The sequence below is a fragment of the Gracilinanus agilis genome, chromosome 2 (genome assembly GCF_016433145.1).
Source record: "Gracilinanus agilis isolate LMUSP501 chromosome 2, AgileGrace, whole genome shotgun sequence".
Classification (NCBI taxonomy): Eukaryota; Metazoa; Chordata; class Mammalia; order Didelphimorphia; family Didelphidae; genus Gracilinanus; species Gracilinanus agilis.
In genome coordinates, this window is record NC_058131.1 from 316,286,485 (window position 1) to 316,311,825 (window position 25,341).

The following is a 25,341-nucleotide window of genomic DNA, read 5'->3' on the forward strand; positions in this document are numbered from 1 at the left end:
ATATGGTCCATGGGTTCATGAAGATTGGACACAAGTGAACAACTGAACAACAACAATTCTTAGGCTTGTCAGATCATTAAATCATTATTTAGAACTAAAAAAGGAACATTAGAAATCGAGTTTAAAGTGCTCTTTTTACATGTGGGGAAATTGAGTCTAAGAGAGGCAATGTGATTGACCTAAGATAGTACACCGGCAACCCCAAATCATCACAGTCTGATTGGTACTGGGATTACCTTTACCTATAGCTTGGGATCATAGACTTGGAGCTGAGAGAAAACTCCAAAACAATTTCAATTTAATCTAACTATCTCATTTTATGGATAAGGAAACTGAGACCTGGCTATGCTAAATGACTTGCTCAAGGTCACACAGGTAGTCATATCAGAGGAGATGTCTCCTAACTATAGAGTAGTGATCTTTCCACTGTAATTCACTGCTACCTATCTATGTCCTTGGCCCATGAAGGTAGTTGTCTATTAAAATAGAACTAGTGGAAAACGTTCATGTGAATTAGAGATCCTCCATCTAGATGCTGAGAAGAACTGAAGGAAAGTGGGTCTTCATGAGCCTTTTTGGATGCTATTTTTTTAGACTTGTGCGACATCTGAGTGTGTAGGGACTATGTAAAACAGGAAAAATAAAAATAATAGAGGCATGTTTGGGACTTGAAAATACATCTGTAGGGTCTTCCTATATGGATCAATTATTAAAGAGTTAGTCCCCTGGGAAAGGCAGCAAACACAATTAACTTGGGATCAAGAAGAAAAATAGAAAGGAACAGAAGAGGAAAAGGAGCCAGCAATGAAAAGACTGCCTCTTGAGAACCGAGAAGAGCTATATGAAACAAGGGCAGTGGAGGATAGATAGCAAATGAGGCCAGCAAGGAGATGCCTATCACCTGCTTGGAGCTAACTGGGACTATGAAAGACAGCTAGTGGGCAGAAGCAACATTTGGTATCACTTGATAATCATAGCAGGAAATGAGAGCTAACAGAAATAAGAAAAGTCACCTAGAGAGAAGGGAAGTGCCCAGATAGAGGAACAAACACCAACTATATGCAACTGTAGCTCACTTAGTAGTATTGAGTCTTTAGGAGGAAGGCTGCCCTCTGAAGAATGCCATTATTTTCTATCATCTTAACCATGGGTCCTAACTGATTCTATTAATTAGGAATAAAACTGTTAATGTATTTAGCCTTGTAAACCTATGTGCTTGTAAGAGGAATTGTTGAGTACTCTTGAAAGGAAGGAGTGAGATACTTAAATTTCTAAATCATTTCAGGGGAGCAAGGAGTCAAAGAAGTAAAATGGTCGCTCAAATATTAACAAGCCATGTGTATCAGAAAGAACTTTACAATAAAAGATTGATAGTACTAACATCTTTAATACTGTGAGTAATGTTCTATCTTCTAAAGTTTCTTATAGAGCAAGTATCCCATGCATCAAAATCCTTTTCTACTCCAGCATTCTATACTTCAAGATCCTTTATATTTCTAAAATTCTAAATTCTAATAATCTATATTCTAAGATCAATTTCAGTTTGGAAATTTGATGATTATGTCATTCTGTGTAATATTTTTTAAAGTCAACTAGAAAGCTTTGCGGATTATCTGCTATGTTAATAACCAATCCAACAAACATTTTATTCGTTATATACCATGTGCAAGTCAACATGCCAAAAGCTTGTGATACAAAGTCGACATTAAAGCAGTGCCTGGCTTTAAGGAACTTACATTCTACTAAATGCTGGGGTGGAGAGGTACTTTCTTCATCATTAGCAATAACTGGAAGATCATTCTGAATCCTTTGTTTGTATGTCTCCGTCAGTGAACATGCCCTAGGCTAGAGATGTTACACTTTAGACCTGTAAAACTTCCCAGGGTTGCCAAAATCAGATTAAAATGTAATTAGGAAGTGTGTAACAAACTAAATAAAAAATATTAGGTATATATCAATTTGTGTTTTTTTCAGTCAATATGTACCAGTTGGGATCTGTAGCTTTTTGAGCTTGACATCGCTGCCCTGGTTAAGTACCTTTTATATTTGGTGACTGATGCTAGATAAAGTGAACCCTGGAGAAAAGGCCTTTTTCTAGTATATCTTCCAGAGGAGTGCTAGAACTAGCTTGAACCAGCTATGGAGAGCTGATTGTTAAAAATCTCAGCGTAAGCATTTGCCCCCTTAGAAATCAACAAATTATATAATTCAAGGCTTGATTTATTGTTTTGTTAATTGTCTAAACCTAATTAATTATATGTTAATATGGCAGATTCAATTTATTTACTTAGACTATTTTTCCATGTTTACATGATTCATGATTCCCCCTCTTTCCCTCCCCACTCCCAGAGTTGGCAAGCAATTCCACTGGGTTATATATATACATGTATCATTGTTCAAAACCTATTTCCATGTTATTCATATTTGCAGTAGAGCAATTCTTTAACAACAAAACCCTAATCATATCCCCATCAAACCATGTGATCAATCATATGTTTTTCTACTGTGTTCTACTCCCACAGTTCTTTCTCTGGATGTGCATAGCAATCTTTCTCCTAAGTTCCTCTGGATTGTCCTGGGTCATTGCATTGCTGCTAGTAAAAAAGTCTATTACATTCCATTGTGCCACAGTGTATTGGTCTCTGTGTACAATGTTCTTCTGGTTCTGCTCCTTTCACTCTGCATCAATTCCTGGAGGTCTCCAGTTCACATGGAATTCCTCCAGTGCATCATTCCTTTCAGCATAGTAATATTCCATCACCATCAGATACCACAATTTGTTCAGTTATTCCCCAGTCGATGGACACCCCTTCGTTTTCCAATTTTCAAGGCAGATTACATTTATAAGTGTATGGTGGAGATGTAGCTGGGTAGCTCATTGGATTGAGAGCCAGGCCTAGGGATGGGAAGTCCTGTGTTCAAATCTAGCTTCAGACACTTGCTAGCTGTGTGACCCCAGGCAGGTCATTCATCCCCCATTGCCAGCTCTTACCACTCTTCTGCCTTGGAATCAATATACAATATTGATTCTAAGATGGAAGGTAAGGATTTTTTTAAGTGTGCAGTGGGCAATTTCTTTTAAATCTATAAATCCAGTTGTTTAACATTTATTAGCACACTTTTCTCCTCTGACTTACTTAACCTCTTGCTTATCCTTAGAGGGTTGAATACTGGACAGAGAGTAATGCTTAAAGATTCAAGAGACCCGAGTTCAAGTCTTTAGCTTATTGTATGACCATGGGCAAAACACTTTTAATATGGATAGTGCAAATTTTATTATCTTGATTTTTGAAGATAGATTAAGACCCTGAAAGCTCAGCTAAGTCACTTGCCCTCAGTAACATAGCTGGGCACAGAATACAGCCTTTCTAATGCTAAATCCACTTGACCATGCTGAGTACAAAGGGCATGGAGACAGGGATGTGGGCGTTCAATATTGACTCTTTCACTTCTAACTAGTGTGATTAGATGAATCATCTAGTGTCTCTGAGTCTCTCTTCCCTCATTTGTAAAATAAGGACAATAATCCTCAAACTTCTTACATACCAAATATGCTCATAGGATTATAGAATGTAGGCACAGAATTTGCTCAGAGAAAGCTCTTTGTCTCCCTAAATGTGGGCAAAATGTGAGCAATGATGCTCGTTTTCATTTTGGGATGATGCCACTCATGCGACTTACCTCACAGGGTTATTGTGATGGAGGTGCTTTGTAAACTGTTGAAAGCACTCTTGAAATGTGAGTTGAAAAAATAATGAAATCAGTCAGAGGAAAAGGCACTGACTCCTTCACTATCACATCTGGGAGATTAATGAGTATTTGGCAGATGTCACCACATCTGGCAGGCTGGAGCTCTTTCTAACACGAAACGCAGAGCAGCTGAGGTGTTCTCTGCAGATGGGCCTGGCTGAGGGGGTGAAGCAGCTTCATAGGCACCCCATTTGCAAAGAGAGTCCAGAGCCTACAGAGATAGCCTCAGAATTTACAGGGATAATACGTTCCATTTCTATAGGGCTTTAACATTTATAAAGAACTTCCTTCACACTAGCCCTTTAAGAAAGGTAGTTCAAATATTATCGCCCCCATGTTACAGATGAATTAACTGAGGCTCAGAGAGATTCTTGCTTGTTCACAGACATGCCGCTTGGAAGAATCAGAGCTGAAACTTGCCTCTTGCCCCAGAGGTGTCAAACTTAAACAGAAACAAGAGCCATTAAACCATACACAAGGATCCCTGTGGGCCACATATTGACTCAGAAAAACTATACATGTTTATACAATTCTTTTTAAAATTAATACATACGGAGCAACTACGTGGCTCAGTGGATAGAGAACCAGGCATGGAGAATAGGATACCCTGGGTTCAAATGTGGCCTCAGATACTTCCTAGCTATGTGATTTTGGGCAAGACACTTAACCCCCATTGCCTAGCCCTTACCACTCTTCTGCCTTGGAACCAAAATATAGTATTGATTCTAAGATGGAAGGTAAGGGTTTAAAAAAACCCCCAAATACATCAACCCATTAACATCAGATAAAAACTACATTTTAATCTAGTTTGGGACATACTCAGAAGTGTTATGGGCTGCTTGCAATGTAAGGACCATGAGTTTGAGACTTCTGCCCTATAGCATGCTGCAGGAGTTGTCTGTTCTAGGTTGGGCTGGAAATTTGCAAACTTCTACTTCCCAAGGAGGATTGCCCCTGAACAAAGACTGTGACTCCACAAGGAAATTTAACTTGGAGTGGGGGGAGGTTCAGTGTCTGAGTACTGTGACCTCTGATCAAGACCTGCTCAAGAGAATAGGGAGAGGGGGCAGCTGTGTGGCTCAGTTGATTGAGAGCCAGGCCTAGAGATGGAAGATTCTAGGTTCAAATCTGGCCTCAGACACTTCCTAGCTGTGTGACCCTGGGCAAGTCACTTAATCCCCATTGCCTAGCCCTTACTGTTCTTCTGCCTTGGAACCAATACACAGTATTGATTCTAAGATGGAGGATAAGAGTTTTTTAAAAAATTAAATAAAAAAGGAAAAAAGAGAATATGGGAGAAATTCCGAAGATGCTGTCATTGATATTGTGACAAAGTCATCTTCACCCAACTCTTAGGTGTTCTCTGCTTCCAAACCCTAAAATAGACTGTATTGGGCAACTAGAATACAGGAGAAAGCAAATAGAGATAGATTAGGAAAAGCAATCCAGACAATCAGATTCCTTAAAGTTGTCTTTTTCTCCCCAAAATAGGGATTGTTTTTCTTGTTTCCCTTCTTTTCCACCACACACAGCTTAAACACTGTAGGAATAGGGCTTGCCTAGAACATTAACCCAGAGGTCCTGGTCCCTTTGATTTTATCTTATATCTTCTTTCTAGTCTTGGGTTGAGAAGAATAAAGTTCTCCTTGCCTTCTTGGTTGTGATATGACACAAAATCGGACTCTCCCAATGACAGAAACATTTCTCAGGCTTTCAGTTCCCTTCCAAAAAAATCAGAATGGGAACCAGAAGCCATGGGATCAAATCTTGGTAATGCCTCTTACTACCTGTGTAGGCAAGTCACTCTGGGCCTCAGTTTCCCTCAACTGTAACATGAAGGAGTTGGGTGAAGTAGTTTATGAGGTCTCTTCTAACCATAAGTCTAAGATCTTGTGATTTCTCTCCTCTCTCTCTCTCTCTCTCTCTCTAGTTTACATCTTACCTCCACCTTACATTATAATACCTACCTATTCTCAGCCTTCTAATCTCTAAGAAAAATCCTTTCTAGATCCCAGGTCCCCCTATCTTGATTTAAATTTAAGCATCTATCCTCAAAGTGACTCAATCCTTGACTTAGAAGTAACACTTGATTCTGCTGTGGAATTTTTCTGATATGTCCTACCTATTCTGGTCACATATCCCCACCAACATGGGAGAATAAAAAGGATTCTAGATTTATAGTAAGTCCGCTTGGATTTCAGTTGTTTCTCTAACTTAATATCCGTGTGTCCTTGGGCAAGATATTCCATTCTCTGGGCCTCAGCCACATTGATAATTGCTCTTAGTTCTGTAAATAAGCAGCCCAAGGCTTTTTCTGCCTTCTCCAATGTTTATATGCTTTCTAATGTAGCATGACAACAAGGCAATGCTCAAAAAATTTGAGTAAGGCAATGCTCAAAAAATTAATGCAAAAATTTAATTTTGATTGGGATCTATGATTTTAAAGAGCTCCCCATGGAGGGAACCATACCAGTGAAAGATGGCACCTTCTTGGTTATTTAGTCTTAGTGAATTGGATGGGTAGGAGATGACCAGACACTGAGAGACTCTGTGACTTAGTCTCTGTCATGTAGCTAATATATATCAGAGGCAGGACCTGAATCTACCTACTGGACTTCTAGACCAGCTTTCTATCCACTCTCCCATGCTGTCTTTCAATGCAGACTTATTCTTTGTCTTCCATTTCAGAGAGGACCAATGACGTCAAAGGGTGAGCCTGAATTAGATTTAATTGAGGCAGAGTTGCACAGAGTCCTCAGCCTCACTCTTCCAAAGTCATCCAACTCCAGCAGCAAGACAAAAGTCAGGGTGACTGACAATGACTTGGAATGCAGTGGATGACCTTGGAATCTTCAACGGCTGACCAAACTCTTCGTTCTCCATGGTGTCTGTTTCAGTGGCTTTCATGGATGCTGGAACCAATCATTTTCATCTAACCATTCTCTTGGGGGAAGTCTCTTTACATGCTTGGGATAGAAATCCCCCTTACTTACTGATGGGGTGGAGACCTGTTGGCTACTCTCAACCTGGTTTAGACTATCTGCAAACATGGATTTACCAGGGAATGGCCACTGTCCAGGCTACAGCTGCTTGGAGCCACAGGTGAGAGTTGGATAAAAGGTGGACACCAAAAGTGAACGAGCAGTCCTGAAAAAGGCTTGGCAAGTCCTCACACCTTATATACCCCAATGCAGTCAGACTTGATTGGAAAATGATAGACTTTAGGGGTGTGTTGGAGTCAGCTTGTATCAGCTCCTAAGAGCCAATTTAAAAATTTTCAGTGTGAGCATTTCCACTTTGGAAATTGGAAAATGCTCTAAAATCAGGGCTTGATTTATTGTTTTGTTGATTGTCTAGACTTAAGAAAGTGCTGGAGAAAATTTTAATAATGCAGGTTAATCTTAAAAGTATATCTTGAGAGGCAATCTTGGTGACTCAGTGGATAGAAAGCCAAGACTAGAGATAAGAGATCCTGGGTTCAAATGTGACCTTAGAGACACTTCTCAGCTGTGTTACCCTGGGGAAGTCACTTAGCCCTCCTTGCCTAGTCCTTTCCACTCTTCTGCCTTGGAATCAATACTTAGTATTGATTCTAAAACAGAAGGTAAGGGTTCAAAAAAAAGAAAAGAAAAAAGTATATCATGCATTTTCAGAGAGCTGTTTGATTATCATTTACTAACACACCCCTGGTAGTCTTATTGTCTTTTCCTCTAACACAACATACCTAGAAAAGACAGGTAGGTGGCTCAGTGAATAGAGAGCCAGGCCTAGAGATGGGAGGTCCTGATTTCAAATATGGATTCAGACACTTCCTAGCTGTGTGACCCCAGACATGTCATTTAACCCCAATTTCTAAGCTTTACTGCTCTTTTGTCTTGGAACCTTACTTCCAAGAATCAATTCTAAGTATCAATTCTAAGACAAAAATAAGGGTTTAAAAATGAAAGAACATATAGAGAGTAGTGTGTTTAGTTCTTGGTAGCAACTACAGTTAGGAGAGATACCAAAATGCTGGAGTACTGGATACGGGAAAAGTCTGGAGAGCATAATGTCTATTTGATGTGGAAGGAAAAAAGGATTTTGCACAGAGAAGAGGATAATTAGGAGGAACTTGACTGACGTTTTGGTATATTTGAAGGACTAAAAATTTGAGCAATCTGATTGTAGAATGGACTCTTTGACTGTCAGCTCTATGAGAACAGGTTTCATATTATCTAAACTTGGAATCCCTCCTGATACTTACCTTACTCCCAGCCATAGGTTAAGTGCTTCACCAGTGCTGGTCAGCTGAATGAATGACTGAAAGTTACAAGGAGGCAGATTTCAATCCATCCACAAGCAATTATTAAACACTTAGTTTAGGTACTGGGGACAAAGACAAAAGTGAATCAGCCCCTACCCTCAAAGAGCTGATGTTCTACTGGAGGAAAAACCGTGTTTACATGTAATTAGATACAAAACAGTAAATACTAAGGCAGATAGATGGTGCAGTGAATAGAGACCCAAGCCTGGAGTCAGGAAGACTCTTTTTGATACCCTGGGCAAGTCACTTAACCTTGTTTGCCTCTGTTTCCTTATCTATAAAATGAACTGGGAAGGAAATGGCAAGCCACTCCAGTATTGCTACCAAAAAAACTATGAAGGGGGTCATGGAAATCAGGACACAACTGAAAACAACTGGACAACTACAGCAACAAATACAAGGCTGAAATCCAGACTGAATTAAATGGCCTCTTGAGCACTAGTCCAATTCAGAGTTGGTATGATTTCATAATCTTTCTTCCCTTTAGTATTATCAGTATATCTCCTTCAGAGTCAGATACAACCCAGAAAGAAGGAAAACTTTTCAATAGAAAATGAGACAAGCAACAAAAAGCTGGGTAAGAAGGTATTTCTATTTTCATCTAGACCCGTTTCCAATGGGTCTGTTTGGCCCTAGACTGCTAGAAGAGTTATTTCCATGCCAGGGGTCCAGAAACCCACTTCTCCAACTGGAAGTGGCTTTGGGAAGACACTGAGAATATATGCAGAAGGTAGGATTCCAGGACCCCTGAAACTAGAGTGGCCATTGCTGGTTTGTTTATATTGAAGACCCTGCTCCAACTACTTCTTTTGGAACTTTATTGCCCTTCCCACTGAAGCTGCAGAATGATTTTAATCTAGCCTAAGTAATACCAGTAGCTTATTATTGCTTTTGCTCTTCCTTAAAAAACAGGAACTGGGTCTTCTGTTGCTCATTCCTACAGCTGATGCCCAAAATTTCTGAAAGATTCCTAAGTATTTTCATCAACTACCCCTTCTTCTGTCCTTACTCCCATTCATCCTACTGAAGCTTACCTCTTCCTGTTCTTCAATATTTTGGGGGGTGTGTGTATAAATTTGGGTCTGTGTATTTATGTGTATGAAGTGACACTAGAGTGACTTTAAAAAAAGTTTTGTTGCTATTTTGATTTTATGTAACAAACTTTTCCATTTAATATCTCTCTGCTCCTCTCATCTCTCCAACTTCAAGTGAACCAGTTTTGAAGTTAGGAATACCTGAGTACAAATGCAGTCTCACAGCCCTACAAACTTTATGACCTTGCACTAATCACCTATCCTGTCTCAGTTTCCATCTATAAAATGTGGGAGGAAGTTCAATGACCTCAAAGGTCTCTTCTAGTTCTCTCCTTATAAGGAAAAAAAAATTTAGGTAAGGTCAAGATAGCTCCCATGTCTGATGGTATACCACAATCAATATTGAGTCATTTATTTTTTCATTCATTTTATTTTATTAAAAAATTTAATTCTAAATATAAACAAAAAAGAGAAAGCATTTCCATACACACAAGGGAATACTAAAAGATGATTCTTTATAAAACCTGGAATCTCTGTTTCATATCACTTGCTTTAAAAAATGCATAATTTCTAATTATACAAGTACATCCCATAATAATGAAGTATAAATATGCATTACTTTTAAAACTGTCCTACTTGTCTGTGCTTCCTTCATTTTTGTCCTGTGCATTAAAAATGCTTCAGAGGTCCTGATCCAAAAAAATGAAGGGTTGAGGGACAAACCCTTGTAATAATATGAATCATCAAGCAAAAAAAATTGATGATCTGGCAACTTCCAAAAATTTGTGACCCCTTTTGCACTCTGCGTCCATCACTTTTCTATCAGAAGGAGGGTTAGTTTTGCACTGATTGGAGTTCTTAAATCTTTCAAAGTTGTTTTTCTTTATAAGGTTGCTCTCTTTGGGGGCAGCTGGGTGGTTCAGTGGATTGAGAGCCAGGCCCAGAGATGGGAGGTCTTGGGTTCAAATCTGACCTCAGAAACTTCTTAGCTGTGTGACCCTGGGAAAGTCACCTGACCCCCATTGCCTAGCCCTTACCCCTCTTCTGTCTTAGGACCAATACACAATATTGGTCCTAAGACAGAAGGTAAGGGTTTAAAAAATAATGTTGCTGTCTTTATAAAAACATTCTCTTAGTTCTTCTCATTTCACTCTGAATCAGAACATACTATGCAGGATTCTCTGAAATCATCTCTTTTGCCATTTCTTTCTTCAATAATTTTCCATCACATTCAGATGCTACAATTTGTTCAGTCATCTTCCAATTGTCCAAGAAGCAAACTATATATTTATACATTAACTTTCTGTGAATGGTTGTATTTATCTCTTTGTCTGGATCAGATAAGAGTAAGGTTGAACTGATGCCTATACTATCTGCTTTTTCCTCATTTTTGTATATTTTCTTTTTCATCCACCCAAATTATGAGAAATAGCATGAACTATCTCTTTCTTCCTCCCTTTTACACTGTTGTATGTCTTTTACTCTCCATAAACCCTCAGAACAGAACCAAATAACTTTCAGGACCTTTCTTATTTAACTTCCTCAATATCTTTGGAAGACACTAAAGTTCTGAAGAGATACACTTGTTTCTTCTCCCCTTAATAGATTGTTAGCACAACATCATCATATAGTTATTTCTAATTGCTCAAATAAATTTATCTTACTAGATTTCTATGGACTCGTGTTTGTATTTTCAACTTCTTACTTGGTGTTTTCTTTAGAAACATTTCATTTTATTAAAAATGTTTTGAAAAATATTTCAATAAATCATTTTTTCCTTTATAGGATTATATTTTGCTTTGCAGGGTGTTATTTTTGGTCCTAAACCAAGTCACAGTCAAAAAAACCTCTGTTAAGCACTTATATTTCAGGTACTGTGTCACTGAGAATACCAAGGAAAATAAAAACCAACCAACCAACCTATTCCTGGTCTCAAGGAGCGTATAATCTAATGGAAAAAATAATATTAAAACAGCCACGTACAAAAAAAGATGTAGAGAAGATTAATTGTATATGATCTCAGAGAGAAGAAATTCACATTAAGGAGTGGCCAAGGAAGGTGTCTTGAGGAAGATGGGATTTTTGCTGGGACATCAAGGAAGACAGGGAGGCCAGCACAGGGGAAGGGTATTTGTTACATGTGCTTTAGGAAGATCAGTTTGATAACTAAGTGGAGGATAGAATGGAGTTGAAGGAGAATTAAATCAAACAGAAGACTATTGCAACAATCCAGAAATGAGGTGAGCCTGTATCTTTTTTTTTTTTTGAAATATTGTATTCCAAGATTTCATCTAATTTGGAGTAGAAGCTTCTAGGTCTTGTATGATCTTGTCTATCATCCTTTGACACTTGAAATGCTTCTTTCTGCATGTTTTTATTCTTTTACATGAAACTTCTTGATTTTGACTATGATATTCCTGGGGCTTTTTTTGTGATATCTTTTGGAGTGTTATGGATTGATTGTTTCTGGTTCTATTTTGCTCTCTAGTATTAATAGATTTTGGTAATTTTCATTTATGATTTTTTGAAGAGTAGTGTCCAGAATTTTTTAATCATATTTTTCAGAGAGTTTGATTCTTAAATTATTTCTTCATAACCTACTTTGTGGATGAAGTTTTTTAAAATATCAGATGTCTTATATTTTCTACTATTTTTTCAATCTTTTTATTTTATTTTGATATTTCTTGGGATCTCATGTAGTTATTGATTTGTGTTTGGTCTATTCTAGTTTTCAGGGAATCTGTTACTTAGATTGGGTTTAAAACTTTCTCTTTGAATCTTTTTTTATTCTTTCCTCAAAACTTTTATTTCATTTTTTAAAAATCGCTTGCTTTATTTCTTCTGGGTATTCATTCAGTCCTTGTGGAAAATCTAATTTTTGTTTGTTACTATAGATTTACTCTCTTATTTGTAGGGGCTTTTTAGATTTATCAAAAAAAATTTATGCTGATTAGTGTTTCCTTTGATTTGCTCATCTTTTCACCTTTAATTGCTGAATCAGATCTTTGTGTTAGAACCAACTTCCACCAGATGCTGAGCTTTTGAGTCAAGAGATCAGCTGTATATAGTGTTGAAATGAGTTCCATGGGTCCCTGCGATGATCTCTACCTCCCCAACATTAGTTTCCCTGGATCTTTGAAATTCAGAGCACTTGACCTTCAGGGCCCTCTCTGGCTTCTCAGCTCAAGGTTTTAGGGATCACAGACCCTCTTTTCTAAAAACTGTTGCTACTTCAAATTTCTCCACCTTGGGGCTTTCTAACCACATTGAGACTTTTGAACACCCCTGGGGCTTTCTTGGGAGAAACCTCCACTTTTACTGCTTCTAGATATACCATTGTGAAGGTACATGTATCCCTGATCAGGCTCAGAGCCTTTGCTGGGCTGGTGTTGGCTTTGGGAAAGGGGTTCCCTTTCCTATTACCCACAAGATTCTGACTGACATCTTGTATAGTTCTGGATTAGAAAGAGCCATTATCACTTCTCAATTTCTCAATGGACTTTTTGATTATTATTCAATATGAACTTCAGGGTTTTCTGGAATAGGCATATTAGAGCTAGGCTGTCTGCTTTTCATTCAAACAGCCATATTGACCAGAAGTCTATCTCCTTCCTTTTTTACAGGCTATCTCTTTTGCCTTTAATCCTGCTGCCTGTTTAGGCAGACTTCTTGCCTGGAAGTTCCTGTGAAGCAATTTCTATAGACCTCATCTCCTGGTGATTATTTCTTCCCTTCCCAGGCTAAAATACCAATAGCACATCTTCTTCTGGGGTAGTTTCATCTTCTGTCCTAGAAAAACTGGGTTTATTGTCCAATAGATTCTTTCTTTCATGACACTTCCTTGAAAGCCCAATGTTCTCGCCTGTGTGAGTTTGTGACTGTATGTGCAAGAAGAACAAATTTCCCCCATTCCTTTACAGCGGCAAGTAGAAACAAAGATGCTGCCCTGTGAGTACACGCATACAGAAAATGACCCAAGCCCAAACAAACTCCTATCTATAGAAACACTCAAGAAAACATACAAGTATAAATACTCTTGCACACAGAAAAAAAATTCTAACAATGTATCCCAAACAGATTCACATCCAAACATATAGGGATAGAAACACAAATGCACATAGAAAAGTACATATAGTTGTAAATCCACACAGGCAGAAACATTGGACTTTCAGAAAATGTCATGAAAAAGTGCGATATTTGGAGTAAGAAGATTTGAGTTCTAATTTCAGTTTTTCTCCCTGCTATCTTTTGACTTTGGATAAGTCACATATTCTCTCTGGTTTTAGTCTGCTCATCCCTAAAATGATTAGGTTGTACTAGATGATTCCTGAGATGCTTTCCAGCTTTAAATCTATAAAACTAATCATGTATATATATATATATATGCATATATATATACACACATAATAAATTAGTAAGCACTTATTAAGCACCAACAATGTGCCAGACACTATGTGAGGCAATGTTCCTCACAACAATCTGTGAAGTAGATGCTATTATCATCCCTACCTTACAGCTGAGGAAACTGAGGCAGACAGATGTTAAATGACTTAGCCAGGGTCACATAGCTAGTACGTGCCTCAACTCAGGTCTTCTTGATTCTAGACCCAGCACTTTCTTCACTGTACCCCCTTGCTGCATACTATATAAATAAATGTGTACAAAATATCACAAGGTCATTTTTTTCAGGGAGGCATTGGCAGCTGGGACATCTCACAAAATAGCTTCTGTTTTTGTACCTTGCTTGGGCTCCTTTCTGATTCTATATTTTGGGATGTTATAAACAGGATCAAGAAAACCTATATGCTTCATATTTTCATAGGCCATTGGGTTGGGAGACTAGAAGCTGTATTTGTTGTATGAAAGATTCCAATTAAATCTACGAGAGATCTTTCTTATTGTTAGGAGCCTGGAAAGTAGAATAGGGGACATGAAGGGATAATGATGGTTTCATGAGCAAAAGAAGACCCGGAGCTGGTTGTGACTGAGGAGACTGCAGTCAGGCAATCATGCCAGCCTCAGATTGAAGATTGGAGGGGGGAATACTTGGAGAGAGAATATGGATAGTGTGAGATTCAGGCCTTAAAAGTCAAGGTTGAAGGGGGTGTTCAAGGAATTTTTGAAGACTTGAGGTCTACGGACCTTAGAGAATGTATGAATTTCAGAGCTGATGATAGGGTTCAGGGAGAGGGTTAGGACACAGAAGTTTGGGATGAGGCCGGTTCCAGAAGTATGAAGGGATTGGAAAATAAGGTGTGGGAGGGTACCTTAGAAGTCTGGGTGAGGAGACAGAGGTTAAGAAGTATGTGAAGGAAGAGAGACAGGGGGTGAGACTAGCGGTTAAAAACAGGGAAGGTTTAGAAAAGGAGGTGGCTAGTTAGAAGTTTTGTGGAGGTTTGAGGTGAGGTCAGAGGATCAGAAAATATGGGAGGGTTTGTGATGAGGTCTGGGGTCAGGAGAGTGTACAAAGATTTTAAAAGGGAAATTAAAGGGATTAGGGGAATAAGAGGGCCGAATGTGAGGTTGAGGTAAGGATGTGTGTGAGGTGTGGATGTGTGTGAGGTGTTCGGTTTAAAGGATAGAGAATATAGGAGGACTTGGGGGCTAAGGAGTATGTGTAGATCTGGTCTGAGAGAATATGTGATCATGGTTAGGGTCATGGCTGGGGATTAGAGAATTTTGAAGCTGGGAGAGACCTGGGAAGTTAGGCAGCGTGAGAGAACTTGGATTGAAGTTAGGGTTTGGGGAGTATAGGAGAGTATTAGGGTGAGGTCACAGACTAGGGAACATGTGAGAGCTGGGGGATTAGGGAATGTCATAGGGTCTAGGGTGAGGTCAGGGGTCAGGTACAATGTGAGTTCAGAGGTCATCAAACAAGGGAATGTTTGTGACATGGGTCAGGGAGAAAGTGAGGATTTGGGGTGAGAACTATTGGAGCAGGTTGCAATAAAAGGTTTGAGAACCGGGTTCAGGTTGCAGGTCAAAAAATATGTAAGCGTTTGGGGTGACACCCAAAGATAGAGAATCATAGGACCTTAGGTCAAGCCCTGAAAAAGACTTTATGATTCCAAGGGCTGTCTTTGTCTAGTTTTGGTCTCAGAAGCCCATCTGGGTTGAGTGCCAATGATAAGAGCTGTCTCTTATCACTTATGGGTTTTTTTTGTTTGATTTGGTGCAAACCTCACAGCCCTAATCCAAAGCCTGGAGCTTTCCACCCTCCAGATCTATTCCTTCTCATTCTAGCCCTCTGATTCTCAAATTCTGCATGGGCCCAGGAGCCCGTGTGCCTGGCAATGCCCACATGGTGGTGCTGTGGGAGCCAGCTGGGGCTCAGAGCTCCTCGGTGTCCAGCCTGCATCTCTCCGTGTGAGAGAGTGAGGGAATGCTGGCTCCCGTACGCCTCTGTGTGCATGTATGTCTTTGTGTTCAGGACTGTGTGTTTATGTCTTTGTATTAGAGTATGTGTATGACTGGATGGTGTCTACCTGGGGGCATATCTAGGTTAGTGCAATGTATACAGGCATAGCTACGATGGCATTTATAAAGGATTTCTCTGTCTCTGAGAGTTGGTGTATGAGTGCCTGTCAATGAGTCAAATCTATGGGCGTCCACCTATATTTAGATGTGCTATAGATGTTCGTATGAGGGCAGATCCCTTGTTAGTGTGTCTTCTTTTGTGTATATGGGCATGTCTGTCTACTGGTGTAAATTTATTATTTGGATGTATGAGTATATGCACATCAGTCTGTTTGAGAACAGATATGTAAATAATGTGTCTACCTGTGTTTGCCCGTGTGGTCACTCCTCTGTGTTATTCTATTCACGTGTATTTGAGCATACGTGTTTCTGTGTTGCTGGGGCATCCTCACAGAAGTACTGTGACTCCTAGTGAGACTCTGAGCTGGGGATATTGTGGAGTCAGGTGGGGAAGGGAGAGAAAGGGCAGGAGGAGAGGGTGTCCTTTGTCTGAATGGACTTCGCCTTCCTCATTTACTCGAAAGGACTTTTCTCCCCAAGGGAGACAGAATCTGAGGAAAGGGACTTCTCGGCTTGCAGCCCTGGCAAGTTTTCTGAGACTGTTAGAAAGAGAAAGCAGGACCTTATATGGAACACTTCCCTGGGGGGTAGGGGGGGAGCAGAGGAGCCTTTTACCAGGGAACCCTGGCCAGTGTCCAACATTCTTTGATTGTAGTCTTTTTTTTAAAAACTATTATCTTTTGTCTTTAGATCACCTGCAGTTCTCAATATATTCCTCCCCACAGATCCTCCCCAGACCCAGTCTTTTTAACTCTACAATGAGCCTAGAGTTCTGAAGTATTCGCGATGGGCAGACATGGAGAGTCTCTGAGGTCATGCATGGGAGACGAGTAACAAAGACTCGGAAACCCATACCTGGTTTGGAGGAAAAATGTGGAATTAAGTCCTTTAGGGCAGACATGCCCTTGTCAGAATGGCTCAACCTTTACAAGAGTCATAGGATCATAGATTTAGAGCTTAAAGGGACGTTATAAGTCATCTAACTCATACCTTTCATTTTACAATGAGAAAAGCAAAGCTTACATAGATGAGGTGGCTTGTTCAGGGTCATGCAGGTGGAAGCAGAGACAGGATTTGAACCAGAGTCTTCAGACTCTTTTGCCAGCGCTCTTTCCACTGGACCATACCACTGATCTGTGCATATGAGTATGTATTCCTGTGTTAATTCATTTGGGTATGTGTCTCTGCAAGTAAGTGGCAGAGTCAAGATTCAGATTTGAGGGTTTTAATTCTGAGGTCAAAGATCTTTCCTTAGAACTATGCTACCATTAAAAAAAATTGCTGTGTGGTATATGATAGAAAGAGGAATGCTAAGTACTGGTAGCCTCTGAGAGGCTTCTAGAACCTCAGATAAGGTTCAAAAGGATTTTTCCTTAAAAAAAAAAAAAAAAAAAAAAAAAAGGATTTTCCTTTCATGTCTTTTTTAGGGGTACTGCAGGTAGCCTGCCGTCTTTCTAATGAAAGCTTACATGGAGAGATTGTGTTCCCTGCAATGTCTCACACATACTTTACCCTCTATATCCTCTATATCAGTGATGGCAAACCTATGACACACATGTCAGCACTGACATGCATAGCCATTTTTGATGACACGTGTCCACATGCAGCCACATATAGAGGAGTATGGGGCCGCATGCCAAGGATGAAACATTTGCTGTAGTGTAGTGTAGACACTCTGTGCACTATAGATGACAATTCTACCTATATTAATTTACCTATTTTGGTTTATTAAATTCAGTTATATATTACAATTATACATTTTTGTTATTTAAACTATAAATATCGTGAAATTATGTTTTTTTTTCTCAAAGTGACATGCCACCCAGTTATGTTTGGTTTTTTGGCGATTTTTGACACACCAAGCTCAAAAGGTTGCCCATTGCTGTTCTATATTCAAGCCAAACTGGGTACATCCTGCTCCATGGATATGAATTTCCATCTCCTCTCTCTTGACCAGTTCCTCTTGACCAAAATGTCCTGTGTCTACCTCTCTTCTTTGTAAAATCCCCAGCTTCCATTAATTTTAGTCCAAGTGTCTCTTGCATAAACCAATGACTGCCTTCCTCCCCATGTGAGTGTTCATTACCTTCCCTTTCCCCTAGGGAAATGGTTTTGTATTTACTTTCTATACATTTTATATTTACTTTTGGTATTCATCAGTCACTCAATCAACAAACATTTTATTATATGTCAAATGTTTTGTTAGGTAATGGAGGTTTAAAAAAGGGCAGAAATGTAACATTTCTTACCTTCAAAGAGCTCATATTCTATCAGTAGAGACAATGTATGTCTAAAAGTGTGTATTCAAAATACAGGTCAGGTTAAGATTTGGACCTGTATTTTCACTGATATAAAGTATATATATGAAATTAATGTAAGAACTCTCTCTCTCTCTGTCTCTGTCTCTGTCTCTCACTCTCTCTGTCTCTGTCTCTCACTCTGTCTCTGTCTCTGTCTGTCAGTCTGTCTGTCTGTCTGTCTGTCTGTCTGTCTCTCTCTCTCTGAGAGAAGGCACTAACAGTGGAGTTTGGTGGGAGACAGGAAATGCTTCATGTAAGAAATGTAAGAAATGGTGCTGAGTTCTGAAGGGAACTAGCAGTTCTAAGAGGTGGAGCTGAGAAGAGGATGCATGAGGTCACTGTACAAAAGCATGGAGATGGGAAATGGAATGTGGTATGTATGTGAAGAACAACAACATGAAGACTGATTTGTAGAGTGTATGAAGGAGAGTAATGTTTAATAAAGCTGGAAAGTTATGTTGCAACTAGATTGTCAAGGATTTTAATGAACAAGCAGAGGGGTCTTTGTATTTGATCCTAGTTGTAAGAAGGAGCCCATAGAGTTTATTGAGCAGGGAAATAACATGGTCAGTCTAATACTTTAGGAAAATGAGTTTGTGGTAGCTGGTGTGGGTCACAGATGAGAAGTTGGATTTTGCTGTTCCTCTGTACTGATCCTTACCCTACCATGCTTCTACTGTACCCAGTAAAATAGAACCTCTTTGAGGGCAGGTTTTTGATTTCAAATCATTCATTCCTAGCAGATTGTCTGGAATGGATTGGCACTAATTGATTGCTTACTGGATGAATGAATGATTCATAGACCTTTAAAGGGTCTGGAGGGGAGAAAGAGAATACGTGTAAGAATAGATCACATGACATAGATGGTATTTATGCAGATTCAACCTGAGCTCAGCTTCTTCTTTCCCTGATAGGAAGCTGGCATCCTTGTGAACTCAGTCTGGAAACCTAAACCTAACTGGAAATGGCCTAGTTTCACCTCTTTCTTCACTGAGAAGATAAAGGTCACCCTATGTGAATTTCCTCCATATCCTTCCTCTATTTCGAAATAATTTGTTTTTTTCCTTCCTCTCTCTGATTACGAAGTGAATCCTTGTACTTGTGCCCTGATTTCATTTCCTTCTCTCTCCAATAGAACCTCCTCCAGGAGTCATCTCCTCTTCCACGTATATTCAATCTTTCCTTTGTTGCTGGCTTTTCCCTTCTTCCTACAAATATTCTCAGTTTCACAAATCCTCTAAGTGAGAATTCTTGACTCTTTTAGCCCAGAGAATAAACATTTTACCTCCCTTCGCGTCATTACTAAACACTGTGGAAAAGTAGTCTATATTTATTGCTTTCAGTTTCTCTTTCATCATCCTCAGTCTGAGAGGAAACACGATATTGTGGAATGGATAGGACATTGGTTGGAAGGATATAGACTCAAATTCCATTTCTGATACTAACTTTGTGACCCTGGCCAAGTTGCTTAACTTCTCTGTGCCTTAGTTTCCTCATTTGAAAATGTGGGTTTCAATGGTGAAAGCCTTTCATCTCTATATCTATTATTTTCTTTCCTTAATCCTGTGTAATAAAGAAGTGCATCTTTACCCCAATTCCTACCTTTATTCCTGAAGTTACTCTTTATAATCATGGTTCTTAGCCAGGAGTCTGGGAACTTGTTTTCTTAAATGAATATTTGATAATTCTATATCAGTATAATTCATTTCCTTTGAAATCCCGCGTATTTGATTTTATGCATTTAAAAACACGATTCTGAAAATGGTCCATAGGCTTCTTCCTCCAAAGAGACTGATATCAAAAAAGTTAAAAACCCCTGCTTCACAAGGTCACCAGTAGCCTCCCAATCCCCAATCCAATGGCGTCTGTTCTACATTCATTTTTCTTGACATTTTTTGCAGCTTTAGATACTGTTGACACTGTATTACTGGATGCTTTTCTCTTTCTTGATAAGATACTCTCTTAGTTCTCTGGCCACTCTAACCACTCTTCCTTATCCTCCCTTCTCTTGTTCTTTATTCTCCTTCCAACCCCTTAATGTAGACATTCCCCAAATATCTGTGCTTGACCTTTTTGTCTCCTCTGTCTATACTATCTCTTGATCATCTCATTCACTCCTCTTGCTTCAATTGCTACCTTCAAGCATCTGACACAAAAACTGTATCTTGTGTCCTGGTCCCTATTCTGAGCTCTGTACCTATTCCTCAGACTGCCAACAGGACATTTCCATCTGTATGTCTCACTACACTTCAAACGTATTATGTCCGTGCCAAGTTCATTATCACCCCCATAGATATGTTCCTCCTTCTGACTTGACTCTTTCTGTCTGTGACATCCCCATTCATGCAGTTTCTCATAACCTTGGGTTTATCAGTGATCGTTCCCTCTTTGTCACGTCTCCTGTCCATTCAGTTACCAGATTGTGTTAATTCCATCCTCTAATGTCTCTAATATTGAATTCCTAATTTTTCACCTCACTCCTACCACCCAACTTTGGATCCTTTTAACCAACCGTCTAAGGGCAGAAACAGTTTTGTTGTCATCTTTGTAGCCCCAGGGCCCCGACCAGTGCCTGATACACAGGTGTTCAATAAATGTCTATTGAACCGAATTACATTTACTTCAGTGATAATCTCCTTGTAGGTATTTTCATCTATACTCCATGGCTCTGCCCAAACCCCAGGCCATCTGACACGTCATTGTCAAAATAGTCTCTCTTCTCAACATTAACCCTCTGTTCAAAAATCCTTATTGGTTCCCTATTATCTGCTAAATAAAGTTCAAACTTCCCTCCCTAGCATTCAAGGCTTTCTACAATAAGGCACTACTTTACCATTCTGGCTTTATTTTGTATATTCTTCACTCCAAACTAACTAGACTACTCCTCAGAGGTGTCCTACCCAATAATGTGCAGGTAAATATTTGACAACCAGCTCCCCCAAAATAGGATGCACTTTAAAGTTTCATTTGCATCATTAAATTTTTCTCTATCATTTTCTTAACTCTAGAAACCAACAATACAATAAATCAAGCCCTGGTTTGTAGCATTCACTGATTTCTGAGGTGTATGTAAATTTAGGCAGCTGGGTGGTGCAATAGATAAAGTGCTGGGCTTGAAGTCAGAAAGACTCATTTTCCATAGTTCAAATCCTGCCTCAGACATTTAACAGCTGTGTAACCATGGACAAGTCACTTAACCCTCTTTGCCACAGTTTCCTCATATATAAAATGAGCTAGAGAAGGAAATGGTAACCACTCCATTATCTTCACCAAAGGAGGTCGTGAAGAGTTGAGCATGACTGAGACAACTGAACAATAAGTGTAAAAGAACATGCTGAAAATTTAACAATTAGCAGTTGAGGACTAGTTCTAGGTGATTCCAGCAAAGCCCCTAGTCCCATCCTTTCCTAACTCTGTGCCTTTGATGATGATGTTTCTTATTCTTGCAATGCCCTCCTTTCCTCTCTTTACCTATTTAACTTCTACTTTGCTTTCAGAGAATCTTCCAAATGCCACCTCCACCTTCCCTGACCCTCCGGTTCAGTATTCATCTACTCTCATCTCTTTTTTAACTATAACTCCTCACTGTCACTATCATATAATGTAATGTAGAGCCTTGGGACACCCCACCACCACACCAAGTCACTCTAGATTTCCTAACACTAGGATTAAGGTACTTTGTGGGTCTGAATCTCCTCAGAACTATGGCTTATGCATTCCCACCAATGTGTCTACCTTTACAAGTTGGCCAAAGGACATAGATAATTCAAAGCAGAAGTGTTTACTTAAATAACATAATAGGAAAGGTAGTAATGGGACATTTGTCCCATAAACCTGGTACACACTCTTCCACAAATACATATGCCATTAGTAAAAAGAGTGGACACAGAGAGAGAAGAGGTGCAGAGGAGAAACATAATTAATTGGTTGAAGTACACGGATGCAAAGACAACTTATGCTTCCAGTGCTATAGGGTCTTGGGAGTGTTTCAATAATATTTATGTTCTTGTTGAGCCTGTTTCCTGATTATTTTGCATGTCATGTGAGCTGTATGGGCTTGTGGTCATTTCTGGGCAGATGACTATGGTGTACAATGGCAATGAATTGAGGCAGCTAGGGCTCATAGTGGATAGTGCTGGACCTGGAGTCAGGAAGTTGTTGTCCCACCATTCAGTCATATCTGACCCTTCATGACCTTGTGGGCCATGACATGCCAGTACTGTCCATGGGGGTTTCTTGGCAAAGATACTGTAGTGTTTGCCATTTTCTTCTTCAGTGGATTAAGTCAAATAGAGGTTAAGTGACAGAGTCTGAGGCTGCATTTGAATTCAGATTTTCCTGACTCCAGGCCCAGCATGCTATCCACTGAGCCACCTAGCTGCTTCCTAGGCAAACAGAGGTTAAGTGACTTGCCCAAGGACACAGAGCTAGTAAGTTTTTGAGGCCAAATTTGAAGTCAGAATCAAGATGGCTTGACTTCAAAACTTTGGGCACCTACTAGCTTTGAGACCCCAAGTGCTTAGGGCACACAGGAAAATGTGCCTCATTTTCCTCATCTGAAAAAAAGAAAAGGTTGAAATCTATAAATCCATTTCCTCTCTATAATCCAATTGTTCTGATCATTGCCAGTAGTTCTGTGCAATGTTTGGTCTTGTTTGGTTACTCTCAGTTGCTAAAAGGTACCATTTCCTTGGTCATCGCTAACTCTGCTTTCAGCTCCTGGCATCATCTGGAGTCTCCAGCTTAGGTGAGATCTCTTTCTCATGGGAAAAGATGCTCAGAGGCTTTTCTTCTATTATTATTTTAGTAAATCAGAAACATTATCTACCTAGTCATGAGACGAAGGGGAAAAATACAAAAATAAACAACCAAAAACCCAAAACCCAACAATAAACAATTCCAACCTTCTATTACTTTCTCCTATAAAGAAGTCTGTCTGGATTTTTTTCTGAGACTAAGTGAAAGATGTTCCATCTATCCACATTAAATTTTACCTTAGTAGATAAAATCCATCTTTCTAACCTTTTGAGATCTTTTTGGATCCTGACTATCATTCAATGTGTAACTTTCCAACTTAACCTTTGCACCGTCTGAAAACCTGATAAATCATCTCTGCCTTGATGCAAGTCATTGAATAAAATGTTGAACAGCACAGCACTGAAGGCAGATCCAAATCCAGAGGAACAGTTTTAAAATTAGAGGTCCTGGGTTCCAATCCTGGTTTGAGCAAATCTCTTAACCTTTCTGGCACTCAATTCACTCATCATGTAAAATGAGGGGTTGGAAGGTCATCCATCTCTAGGGTCTCTTCTGTCCTGAAAAAAAAAATCAGTCCAATCTGCAATACAGTCACTGAGGTAGAACTCAGAGTCAAGAACTATGTCTTGAAGAGATCTGGCCCCTCTCATTGAATACAATCCCAGATCCCCCATTATTCCCAGATGATCTGAGTTGCCCCCTTGCTTTCTGATGCTTTGTTCCCAGACAACCGAGATAGTACAGAGTAAAATAAAAACTCTCCCTGGTTGATAGGCCCATACTTTGACTCTCCAAGATGGTTAGGGGATAAGGCATTTGCATGGGGCAGGGGGAAAGTCACAGGATGGGCAAGGTAAGGGTCATCTCTGCTGACCAAGGGCATCTGCTTGTTAATGACAGGATATACACCCATTGCCTACTTGCTGACTGAGGGTCATAGAACAGGTGACAGGATGGATGACAAGATGTGTATCTATTGCCCATCTGCTGACTAAAGAGTTACACTAAAGGGTGGGAATATGGTGGCCTCCCATGTTGGGTAATGAGGGGAAATAACAAAAGGCAGGGAGTCACCCAAAATAAATGATGGGTTTTCCATTGTATTAAGACATTTCTATCATGCAGTAGGATGGTTAGGCAGAAGGTGAGGTCTGGAGGTCTTTTCACCCATGTTGTGGCCAAAAGGGTGGAGGTCCTGTAGTCAGCATTTTGTGCTTAAGGCAGTATACTTATAGGCTCAGGATAGAAGTCCCTCTGTAATCCCTACAAACTGAATAATACTGAATGGTAACAAAATAAAGTAGAGCTCTAGGGATTAAATTATTTTGCACACTTCTAGCTTTGACTCAATGACCTTATCATCCCTAGATGCTCTCCATCACTAGAGCTCTCCTTCCAAGCTGACATGAGTAGTACAAAGATTCTTTCATTAATGATCTTATGTGGTGGTTTTTAGAAGATATTTTATAAGTTCTAAAGTGCTATAGAAACATAACAGTATTAACAATAAGTAGATAACATTTATATAGTGCTTACTATGTACTGGGGACTATGTTAAATGCTTTACAATTATTATCTCATTTGGTCCTCACAACAACTCTGGGAGGTAGGTGCTGTTATTATCCCCATTTGGGGGATGATAAATCTGAGGCAGTGACTTGCCAGTCACACAGCTAGAAAGTATCTGAGGCTATATTTGAACTCAGATCTTCTTGACTTCTGGCCTGATGCTAGAAGCTAGAAGCTAGGAGAAGCTAGAAGAAGACCTCTCCCCATGCTCCTTTGAAGAAATTGGGACCATGGGTGTGGAATATTCTATTTTTTATTTGTTATTCAGTCATTTTCAGTCATAGCCGCACCACAAACTGTCTTTAGAACAATGAGCAATTATAATTATTATCTCAGAAAATAACTTACTATGTCTGTGACTTTGGGTAAACCTCTCTGGACCTCAATGTCCTTCCTTGTAAGATGAGAAGGTTGGGCTTTATGGCCTCTGAAATCTCTTTCAGCATCAGATCTATGTTTCTATAATGCTAGAATCTCATAAGTAACACTCACATCCATCCTGGAAATCTGTGAGATCCATAGTGCAAGCATGTTAGAAAAGGTAGATAAAACCCTATAGGTTGTGTTGAGTCTAGTTCCTCTAGAGTGCTGCTTCCTAAGGTTACTGGAGATGCAGTATTACTCCTATCATAAGTGACCTTAATAGCAAAGAACTGGGAACTAAGCCAATACCCATTAATTGGGAAATAGACCGACGGTGGGACATGAATGGAATATTGCAGTGCTGTAAGAAATAATGACATGATGAATACAGAGAAGCATGGAAAGGTCTATATGAGCTGATGCAATGTAAAGGAAGTAGAGCTAGTTAAGATATATATATATATATATATACACACACATACATACAGTGGTTATAGCAATGTACATGGAAAGAATAGTAACTATAAATCAATACTAAATGTTGCAGAAGTATAAGTCCAACAAAATAAATGACAACAAAGAAAAGCTAGAAGAAGACCTCTCCCCATGCTCCTTTGAAGAAATTGGGATCATGGGTGTGGAATATTCTATTTTTTTATTTGTTGTTCAGTCATTTTCAGTCATAGCTGACTCTTTGCAACCCCATTTGGGATTTTCTTGGCAGAAG